The sequence below is a fragment of the Bacillus rossius genome, chromosome 3 (genome assembly GCF_032445375.1).
Source record: "Bacillus rossius redtenbacheri isolate Brsri chromosome 3, Brsri_v3, whole genome shotgun sequence".
Classification (NCBI taxonomy): Eukaryota; Metazoa; Arthropoda; class Insecta; order Phasmatodea; family Bacillidae; genus Bacillus; species Bacillus rossius.
This window is the reverse complement of record NC_086332.1, coordinates 32003015-32015358: the sequence shown is the minus strand read 5'-3', so window position 1 is coordinate 32015358 and position 12344 is coordinate 32003015. Positions and strand designations below refer to the sequence as shown.

Genomic DNA, 12344 nt, shown 5'->3' with positions numbered 1-12344 from the left:
TAACTTCAATAAAAGGTAATTAATAATTTTGTTACATGCAAATTGCACACAAATTCAACATAAATATACATTTTTTTATATAAATTTGAAAGCATGTTTACTATTACGTACTTCTAACAAGTTTTTTGATTAAAATAAACATTCTGTGAGTTACATTGCTATGCATTATGATAATGGAAGATAACCAGTGATGCCAACAGTTAAGAAATGAAAGTAATTTATATGGGTTCTGTTTTTTTAATGCAGATGCACTAAATTTTTCATTATCAACTATCAATAATTCATTCTTTAAAACTCATTTAACAAGTGCAGAAAACACTGCCATTAGTTCCTGCAAACCAAAGAATTTAACTACACACACTAAAATTTTTCCATTTAAAGCATCTGGATCATTCACTGATTTCTACCAGAAAAATGTGTTACATCTATATGAATTTTTTCCCAAATAATTATTTTAATAACATTCTCTCTTCTGCTCCAACTTCCTAAATAAAAACTGAATTCATAAATGCAAAAACTATTATTCATTATTTGTTTAATCATACAAAGATCACTTTAAATTTTAACATGTATAATTTTTTAACATGGTGTATTTAAATGCACTTTTAATATTTTGACACTTCATGTATTAAAATTTGGACGTATGAAGTGACATATTTTATAGCCTCACAATGCACTAATTGCCATTGGCCACTGCACATTTTTCTGACATTTCTATTGGCAAACAAGCCATACAATGATGGACTCTAAAAATTTTATTGCCCAGCTTAGGCATATTTTGTCTATGTTTAAGACAACTGATCATATTTGCTTCATGTTTAGTATTTGAGTTATGTTAGTTCAGTGTAAAAGTCCTGTAATTTGTGGCATTGTCTCCTTAATTAGAGCAAATAATTAGGTGTTTACTAGTTATACTTTACATATCATCTAAGTCTGTAACTTGCTGAAAATATTTAGTACTCCGTAATCAATTTTCCACGGAGTTATAGTATGTTTGTAATTATGCATAAACTGAACGTATATTAAATGGAAACCAATGAGACATTTTTCTAGACGTCTCAGTTATAAATTAATATGGATAAAACTAATTTAAATGCTGTCTATCTAACTTCAAGTCTTGAACCTGCAAAGAGAATAATACTTGGTCCAGCAAAGGGCACATCATCTTTAGTGATGAAATATGTTCTGAAGCTTTTGCTTGATCTGGTTTGTCTTCGAACACATATGCATCAGGAAGTGCGTACTGAAATCATGCAAAGATAGTGTTAATTACTTAAATACAATTGGTGCCAAATGGTTTAATGAATACCTTGTGATAATGTACTGTTGGGTGTCATGCTTGTGGCTAGGATGAACTAGTGACAGTTCAAACCCAATACAATCTTGACAGTATCATCTGGTACATAACTGTGTGATGTCAACCATTCACTATTTGTATTGTGTAAAGTACTTGCTGTTACAGTTAGTGTATCACCCTTATTTCACATAATTATTTGTGATGCGGAGGAATGGTGTAGTATTTAAGTCATGATCATTAATTTAATGTTAAAAGTAACGAAAATGTTTGCCATTTTGTACTACCCTTTACCCCACCATTTTCCAGAAAAACAAGTACATCATATAGAACGTAATACTTTGATTCGTTGCAGGTATGCAACCTTCATAACACTCAGTTTGAAACAGCAGCCTAAAATCAGGAGCACATTATTGTCAATATATGTACACATCAAAGCAGGTACTTATTTCCAAGAAAAAATTGAACTAATAATCATACTAAAACAACTGCAGATGTAAGTATCTCAACGCAAAAAAAAAGTGAATGCTGAACAAACCATTCATATCATCGTACATCTACAAACGAAAAAAATGTCGCACCTTTATTTGTGAGGAAATATTCTCATTAAACATAATTTGATAATTAAATGATGTTTTACTTTCCGTGTTACAGTTCACATTAAGCACATTCAATGTTCAACAGCAGCATGTAGAGCAGCTTGCTCCCCCTGCTACAGTGGGTCCTCGACTACTTGATTAATCACACAAAAGTCTAGCGGCAGCACCGCTACTGCCTAGCACGCACACTAAAGTCTGTGTGGCTTTTTTTATACTGGAGAGAAAAAACGCGCGCGTAAAAATAAAAAACATCCAGGGGGTAGGCGCTCCCGATCGGCCAACTTTGGAAAGGCTCGGCATTTGCAGCCAGTTGCAGGAAGTAGCAGTGCTGCCGCTGGACTTTTATTAATCACTAATCTCGGCTTGCACATAAAAGCTAGTGATAGCTAATACCTATGCATACCTGCCAACTTTTACGGATTGTCCATAAAATTTACGTATAGAGGCGTTGTTTTACGGAGCCTAGACTTTTTTTTTTTTACGGATTTGAAAAAGTTTTTAATAAATTTAGAAATTCGCTGAACGGGTAATTTTGAGTTTGTAACGACGAGGTGTGTGTATGAGAGAGACAACAAGCATGGACGTGGATACCAAAAAAAGAAGCATCTATGTTCTTGACATCGTCGTTCTAATTGGCTCTTTCCGACGAATCAAAAATTAAGTTACGTGTCCGTTTGGAAAAGAAACGCCACTCAGCTCTAGTTTCCAAACACTGGAAAGTAGCAAGCGGTAAATAATTGCATAGAAGTATTCTGAAAAGTGTTAATTGTTCTGTTCTTTTATATTTCCTATAGACCTTGCACCAATACGAAAATGGACGAGTAATTAAATATATTTTACTAGGTTCGCGGTGTTTTCCATCTTTTTATTTATTTATTTTCGTCCATCTGACCATACAGACATTTGCACAAATGGTATAGGACACGTCAAGAAATATAAAAACAACAACAATAACTAGGAAGTCACACAACAATTTTAATTAATATGCTCGAAAGCAAAGAAAAACATGTTATACAGCTCAGTAAGGAAATATTTCATTACTGAATGTGATTAATAAGTTTCCTTTTAAGAGTGAAGTTTTAAAACGTGCAGAAGTGGCACGATTGAAGGGAATTGAAAATGCACAATTTTCCTCTGTGCGTTACTTTGTGAAATTGATCCCCATTATCTTGCCTGTGAAAAAAGAGGAAACTATTGATTTGGCAATAGATGAACTCCATAAACAATTTACAAATGTGCAGATTGATGACATTTCGGCTGTTGTGGATAAAGATATGTCGATTTGATGTGAAATGGGCAGAGTTATCACATACACAAGGAGTAGAAGGGGTTTGTAAATATGACAGAATATCGAGGGTAATAATATGCTTTCCATTTTTACATGCTTTATTTAAGTATACCACACAGTAATGCGGAATGAGAACGTATCTTTAGCTTGGTAAAAAAAAAATTGGTTGTCTGTAAAGTCGGTTTACGGACGATAGTTTAACGTGACAACGTCATAACAAATCATTGATGAAATGATTGCATACTTTTATGAATAAATTTGAATAATTTTTATTGAATTATCACTATTTTGTATGGATACAAAGAAGGAGTGAAATGAAATCTACCATTTAATTGGTAAATTTACTTTTACTTGCACTCATTAATTCAAATATGTTTATTACTTTAACGAAGAGATTATTTTAACTATAACTTTTATACATGTTTGCTATTTAACTTCTTCCAATCTGTGTTATTCTGTTAAGGATAAGACGATGATAGGAAAAGTAGGAAACGAATGGGAGTGTTTCAAGTTTAATGTGCCTCGAAAAAGTCAAATCGATGGTTGTTCCAATCGAGTGGAAGAGAGATAGATGCGGCGCAAGCGTACAATTAGCGTAACGGGACACTTTCCGTGCGTGCAGCCGTTGTTCATCGATTTATTAGACTTTGTCACGTCAAAAAACAGAACAGAATTTAGGTCATCTATGTCAAGAGAAACACTCCAGTCAATCTCTGTTCTCAAATGCAAGAGGTCTGGACCATGTTATCAACAAAACTTCAGCAGTGTTTTCCTGCAAGCAGCAAAGAAGGCCACTTCATCATCATTACAAATGAAGCAGAACACTACAGATTAATTTTTTTTTCACATAAATTTCATGAATCTTTCATCCACCAGTCCAAATTTTTTTTAAGGTAAGACCACCTTCATGTTTGGTTTATTGTTCTCAGTGTAAGTTTTTTGTGTAGTTAACATTGTTATTTTTTTTTTAAATATTATTACAGCAGCACTAGAAAATATATTTTGGGAGTAGTTTTGCATAAGATTTTGTTGGGTCGAATATAAGGTTGTGGGGAAGTCGAGAAATTGATATTGGTTACCAGTACTTATAGTAATTGCCGCACATGATTTACGCCAAATTTTATAAATTCTAAAAGTTTTACTAATGGGAGTTTCAAAAAGTTGGCAGGTATGTGTATGTCAGTTATTTCTTACAATTTTGGTTTTAATAAAGTTTAATATGCATGAAATAGACAAATGTAGGTTATTATATTAATTTTATCATCTGGCACGACAAATTGATGTAAACTTGGCTTTTTAAAGCATAAATACTACCTAATGTAAATATGAAGGGAATTATATCAAAGCCATAACTAAATTGGCTAAATAACGCCAATGCAAACTGCTTGTATGCTGGCAGATTGGGATGTGATAAAGTTTTCTAACCCACCTGGTCAACACATATTTTGGGATTTACTGCATTATTGTATTACTAATACACCTATTCATATATTGTAGGACAATTTTTTTTTTTTTTCATTTTGTCTACTTAGCAAGATAAACTCACATACACATTGTTTCCAGCCAACAACAGACAAAAAAAAAGTAGTATTATTCATTTAATTGCCAATAATGTTTTGCTATGCACAAGGGGTGTGTTCGTTCTCGTTTTGACTTCATTTCTTAACACTTCCTAACTTCTTAGCTCCATCCCACCACCCATGAAGGGTATATATATAGCCTACAGTTCACAGGGATGAAAACCACAATCACCCAATGAACAGTTCCGAAGTTTACCGAAGTAAAAGGTTCGCTTAGGATCGTTCGGTGTAATTAATAATATATATTTATTTTTTATTTTTTTCCGGAAGGTTGAATTAGGTTAGCGTTTTCTTTTTAAATATATGTACTGACCTTAAAATATATAAATCCTTTCAATATGGTGTTTTCCTCGATCTATCGGTAAACTTCAGAGAACTTCCGAACTGTTCGGGCGTGGCTCATGCCTGTGAACTCAAGGCTTCCCCCATGAAGGAAGAAGTAAACCTCTGTCATATGTGGCCGTGAAGTAGACTAATACGTCCATGCTACCACCTTTATCTCTGACTTCCATTGCGACGAGGCACAACCTAATACTACAATGCCAATGTACTATTTATCAGACAATGGTCGCGAAATCCTGTCATCTTTATAAATTTTGTTCGATAGTTCTTATCAGAATACTGCTTGAATAGGTACTAGGTATATTGCATTGGTTTTTAAGTGCCGGGAATCTTGGAAACTCATTTACACTACTGTGTAGGTACAATATTACTCACTCGCTTCGCTAACTATGACCCACACGAGCACCGCGATCACGGACAGCACCAGAAACGACAAGCAAGTGACTCGAACACATCCCACACAAGATGGCCACCTCGGTCGTACTTTGGGAATCAGTACCGTTCGCTCGACAGCGCCATCAGCTGAAAAACAAAATATACCTAGGTGAACTTTGTTTAATTTAAGTTTTTGAAAGAAATTTAGAAGTGATATAAGTTGTTGAAGTTATTTTAATTTTATTGATTAAGTTTTTGAAGTTTTTAACCCAATTTTGTAATGGGATTTATATCTAAAAATTATATTACCACCAAGAAATGAAAATGATTTGAAAGCAAACAGCGAGCAAAGTGGTTCTACACCATCCCCCTTCCTCAACCAAATTAAATTCTGAGTACGCTTTTGATCTAGAGTCGACAGCCAGATGTTTGGAGCTCTCTGCGAGTTAATGGCCCAAAACATTTCTTAAACTCGACATCTATCAAAGTTGTCTAACAAATTAAAACTGCACCTATGTGGTTGGGCTTAAAAATATTCTTAAAGAATTTCTAAAGTTTTTTTTATCAATAGAACTCTTTTTTTTTAACCAAAATAACTATATTTGTTTTTATGTGAAAATTTACAGTATCGCAATTTTTAGATAACACTGAATTAACTTCCCAACGTAATATACTAAGTTTTCGTCCGTAGTTTAGCTCGCATGAATTTTAGGGCAGTGCTATTTTTCAAAACACTATAATCGTTCATTTAAAAAGAACTGTTGAAAGACTGAGAAATAAAGCTTGTATGTAAATTTTTATTTTCATTTTCATCTATCTGAAAACGTTTATTTTTTAATTACTAAACATATATTTTAACATCTATTATTATCAGCTTAATGGTTTATTGTCAACCTTGTCTAAACAATTACTCAGCAACCAGAGTAAAGCATTTTATTCTATAATGGAGAGCTACGTGCACAGGCAACAAAATGTGATGCTCTGTATTTTTAGAGCCTACTTAAAAATTAAAATTCCTTGGCAGGGCTTGAACCTGCGAACTTAGAATTAGGAGGTGTACTCCTAAAATATAATTTAATATTTAGGCATTTGTATGAAAAGCCTTTTGTGCGGATAGAGATCAAAGATAAACGAAAGACACATTTTTACTCATCTCCACAGCTTTTCACTTGGAACTTGAACTTTAGAAAACTTTTAAAGTGCCTTTTATATGATCACCCCCTTTTCAAAATGTCCAAAAAAAATCATGCTTTTTATTTTCTGTTTAATTATTATTTTTAGTAACACTATTTTAAAATAAAAAAAAATTAAGTTTTATATATTTTCAGACTATAAAAAGAATTCATGTTTCTAGAATTTGTGAGAAAATTTAAATAAAATATTTATTGAAATGAAATAATTTATACTTTAATAATTGTTTTATTTTGAAATGTATTTAAAATTGAAATTTCCATATTTCATTTCAACTAAATTTACTACCATGATTAATTGATCATTCCAATGTATATTCATAGTATCTATTTGTTAAAAATGTGTGTTTTTAATCAAATGTAACCATCAGGAAGCGTTTTCTAAAGGTTAATTTTACGTATTTTAAATATTATATATTTGAATCCATAAATACAGCAGAGACTTTATTTCTGAAATGTTTTAAAGTTTAATTGTTTGTTTCAATGAAACACTGAGAAACTCTTTGTTTCTTACAATCACAAAATATATTTAGAAATGGGATCTATATTATTATAACATATTATTTGATTAATTGCATATAGTCACACGCACGCATAAGCATTAGAATTCTTATCACATTTATAGGTAGTCTATATATAAAATATTGCTGTTTTATTGGAAACACTAAAATATTCATTATCTTTTCTACGATATTTTCGTTATTTTAGGATATTTAACAATAAAAACAAACAAAAAAGAAGCATGGGTTCGTGGCCGACACGTGCTTTAGAAGTGAAAGTTCAGAATAATATTTTATGCATTATGTTAAAGTTTGGCGTCCATACAATGCATTTTGTTTTTACAACAGCGAAAAATGTAAAATTATTTTGTAAGTAAATTTTTACAGTACTTATAGGTGGGTTTATAATTGAGAACTTAAAAACTAAAAGTAAGTGAGAATTAGTCGTGTACTTAAGATACAACTCTATGCATATTAGCAAAATGGTTCATGACTGTAGTTGGAGTATTGACAGGTCGTGTGCGATTCGGCTGTTGACTTAAGAATTAACATAAAGGGTAATGTTACCACTCAGAGAACAGTAGACTGTGTTTTTGGCGCGAAATAATGTTCTTTGGGGAAATCAAATATAAAAAAACTGATCGGATTTTTTTTCTGAAATTGAGAATTTGTTATTTTAATGTTTTTTGGTTAAATTTTGCAATCTCACGAGTCTATAAAAATGTATTCACAATTGATGAATATATTTTTACAGAAATTGTATTGATTTTCTCTGAACAGATCATTAATAGCACTTATTAGCATTTATTTATTGATGTTAAATAATATTTGTGATTATGATTTGTGTATGAATTCCAAGTTAGCACGATCTGAATTGTTAGTTTATATCGTAGCTATCTATATTTCTGGTACTTCAAGTACATAAACACTGTGAGCAATAAAAATTGTACATTTAACAAATTATCATTCAGAAAAAATTCGTAAACAAAACGCACTTCTAAATTGCAGACGATACCTACGAATACAAAAACTCCGCTATTTTAACATGGCTGCATTTTGCTGTTTTCATTAGCTGGAATTAATAACCAATATTTAAATAATAAACTGTAAATTTGCCATATTTATTAACCGTGTGTCCATCGGCGTACAGGTTAAGTTTATCGTTCTGAAATTTTTTCAATCGTAAACCCACCTTCTGCCATCTGACGCCTGCGCGACTCTGCTACAATCAACGATCAGCTACGGCAATGAAGTTTACCATGACGAGTGTTTTTTTTTTTGTACCTGCCGACAACAGAGTCGAAACCGATTCTCTTATGTTTCCATTGTCTGTCCGACATCGCCTAGCTGCTTTTATTTGTGTTTTCAGCAAGTAATTTTATAGCGTTACCTACACTTCTTTTCCTAGAATTCTCGTTACGTACTATTCGTTGCTCTCACATCGACTTACCCTACGCCTGTAAATAAGTGTTACTTAAAAAAAAAATTGTATCGTGGCAAACTATAATAATTTGTATACCTTTAATTATTTTTAATTAAAGTAATGTATTTTTCCTTTTCTGGTAGTAATCTCATGTACGAAAGTCTAAATACATGATACTAAATTAAAAAATTACAAAAAAAAAAATATTGGGCATATTTCTCATTGGGGCCTGGATGTGCATGACATTCTCTGGAAAATATTTGCATGGCTGGGTATCATTGTGCTTGTTCAAAGTAGGCTTACACGCATTTAAAACTGTCGTTCAAGCAGTAAATGCTTTAATAAAGAAGAGATTTTTTTTTTTTTGGCATCTTGCGCTCTGTTTTCAAATCTAGCTTGTGGATATATATATATATATATATATATATATATATATATATATATATATATATATATATATATATATATATATATATATTCCAAAACAGAAGCTGGAGTAATTAGAGGCATGGTATTTTTTCCGGCTACAATCGTACTTCCAGCAGTCCAATACCTAGCTTGAGGGGTCAGTCTGATAAGGGGTGCGACGCTCGCTGGTGTTTCTAGCGCGGTGTTGCCTCTAAGCGCAAGGCTGTGGACTGTCGTGTAGTCGTCTCGACGAGCGTAGGGATACTATGAGATCTGAGCGGTAATAATAGAATGAAGATAAAAAGTGTAATACAAGTCCCTTGAGTGCTTTCAATAATCTCTACCAGATGCTTAATAATAAAAAATAAAGTATAAATGTGGTTTAGCCACTTTCAATCTTCTATAAAATATAGTCTAAAAACTAAATACTGAAACAGAACTACGCATGCGCGCGCGTTCTCTTAGATGCATTCTTGTAAACGGACACCACTCTGATATCTCGAGCACTTATCACACCACGTGTTCCCCCTGAAGCGCTGCGCACGGAGTGTGTGGCCAGGTGGGCGGGGCTCCTAAAACAGGGAAGCTCGTTGCAACTCACCGCCAGAGTCCGCCAGCAGGCAGTCGCTGCTGCCCCTGTCTCTGTCCGACTTGACGATGTAGGCGGGGTGCATGGCGGACTGCGCAGAGACCACTGGCGAACCCGTTCGCTATCTCGTTCGGTGACGTCACCACCTGGCCACTGTTTATCTCGGTGCCCACTTACTTCCTCTGTCGCTGCTGACGCCAGATAACAGCGCACATCGCAGCTACAAGTGGCACATATAGTAGGTGCCTTTAACCGTGAGCGTCCGATCGCTGATGCATGCCTGGAGTCATTCAGCTTTCGCCCATCCCGTAAGTTATTTACGTAGAAGTAGAGTTAATTTTTTTGAATGCCCGCAACCAACAACACAGTAGCTTATACAACCAAATGTCACACTGCGCAATGCACAATTAGATGTAAACCGAGCCCTTTCTAACGTTGCACAGGCATAAACTATTCAGCAAATCATTATTCCGATATTCTTTTGTTGGAAGGAAAAGCCAGTTCTTAAGTTGAAGGCTAGTTATCATCAAAGGCTCGATAGAGGAAATATCTGCAATATACTCTCGTGTACAGTGCCTCGGTCACTACAGCAACTAGAAAGTTGTGATATTTGCCCTTGTTGTAGAACAAGGGGATGGTTAAGTATAGCTTATAGGACATATTTAGAATTACATTTAATGGCTTGATATGGCACGGGCAATGGCGGACACTTGGGGGGGGGGGGGGTTGATATGAGGGATATTTCCACCACCCCCTTCCCACGTGATGAAACAATATGCGATACTTCGGTGAACGCAATATGTTATTTTGGGTGATGCAAGGTGGCTATTACAACATCTGGAACTATAAAACCACACAGGACAGCGGTATATTGTTCCTGGAGGGTGGAGCAGGTAGGAAGGTCAGAACGGCATACTATAATTATAGAATACCATAGTGCACCTGTGCACGACAATTCCGCCCTGTACGCACGATAATTTCTCACTTATCCACAGTTAGCATATAATTTTTCCCTTTTCCAGATATGGTGTATCTACCATGCTTTGCACTATCAGTTTTTTTTATTGTCTACACTTTGTGTACCATATTCTAGCAGAGTATCCCCAGGATGAACCATAGTTTGTAGCAGCCGACGAATACCCGAAGGCATCCCAGGAACGAACACACACACACACATGCACACACATATATCCATACACATGTACATACAACATATGAATAATTGCAGAAAATATTCCTTTTTTTTTTGTATATGTTTTTAGTTGCATATTTCGTAAGTACATAACCATTTAAGTTCAATGCTAAGGTCGTAGCTTTTTTAACATCTAGAAGGCCAACTGTGATCATGGTTTAAAACCCACACGCCACACTCAGCATTCTGTGTGAAAAATATAATAGCATTGTCGGAGACACTGTCTACCTGCCTAAACCCTCTTTTGATGTATTTTTTTCAATACACAAATTGTAATTTTATTTTTTTTATTTTCTCAAATCACTTTTCGAAAAAAAAAAATCTTTATACGCCGTTGGGCATTGGACACGGCTTTCGAGCTTGGAAAGGTACTATTTACGCCATGTGGTGTAACCTAGCAAGTATTGTTTTGATCGCGGCTTCGCGACTCGCGGACGGCGGGGCACAAGGAGTGCGACCAGGGTTGGCAGGCCTGATCTCGCGACACCGCGGGAAGGAAGTCTCGCTGTCCGGGCGGGATGTGATGTGGGAGATTGGGGAAGGCTCCAGCAGTGCTGATAAAAGTCTTAGGGCTCAGGACACAGCCAACTGTCTAGTCAGCCGAGTGTGGTAGAGGGGCTGAGGCGGCGAATATGCTGGGTTGGTGGCCCCAGCCTCTGGTCAGCACCATAGCTCTAACACCCTCCCGATCAACAACAGGGAGCGATCCCTCACAGTTCTGTTTACTAAAAGCTCTGCAAATGTCTATTCAAAGATAACTGGAATGTTACTCCCGCCCTACCCTGTTAGGGCGCGCATATGTGGGAGGGGAACGTGATAACGCCGGCCGCAAGGTCGGAATGTATCTGTCCGGGCGGGTGCTAAGGACGCAGCCAATTACCTGGCTAGCTGAGTGAGGCAGGGGGTGACGGTGGTGTCTAAGCTGAGATGGGTAGCCTCAGTCTCTGGACATAGTTGGATCTCTTACACCTCTCCTGTTTCGCGTATACGGCGTATCCGTATCCATGCCCGTGGGGGCTCCAGGCCGGTAAGGCCTTATGGCTAAGAGGGATGGGCTAACAAACAAAAAGGGGAGCAATCCCTTAATGAACTTAATTTCTGTCCGGGCGGGTACGTGAACCCGCTCGGCATTCACAGACTGAAAACGCATTGAACAGACATGAGATGTTGTGGTTTTATTTTAAAGCCTAATTTCGTTTTTAAAACGGGGGATTTCGGCGTTACTGTTTTTTTTTTTTTTTTTTAATTTCTGTGAACTGTGTTTGTTCATCACGATAGCACTATTACCAACAAATAAGACACTTACTTATCCAAGGATACTTACTTTACCAAAACAGTGTCATTTGGACTGACAAGTGACGCACTTTTACAATAACATAATTTGTAATAAGCATGTCTATCTCTGGGAACAATACAAAAAAAAATCACAAGTGTAAGTACGTTTGAAAAATGTACCAATATCATAACGTAAAAATTAGTTACTAATAACAGTTGCAACATAAAAAAAATAGCAAAATTATTTCTAGTCTGTTGAGTACATACATTTTGGTACTAACTCCATACT

At 35.3% G+C, this 12344-nt stretch overlaps 1 long non-coding RNA gene across 1 annotated transcript; it reads right to left on the bottom strand.

Annotated features, from left to right (window-relative positions):
• LOC134530473 (uncharacterized) lies at window positions 1-9724 on the bottom strand. Its single transcript, XR_010074826.1, has 3 exons — window positions 9601-9724; window positions 5479-5625; window positions 1-1243 (listed from the first exon to the last, which is right to left on the bottom strand). It is a non-coding gene; the product is annotated as an uncharacterized LOC134530473 (long non-coding RNA).
• Window positions 9725-12344: the final 2620 nt, after the last annotated feature.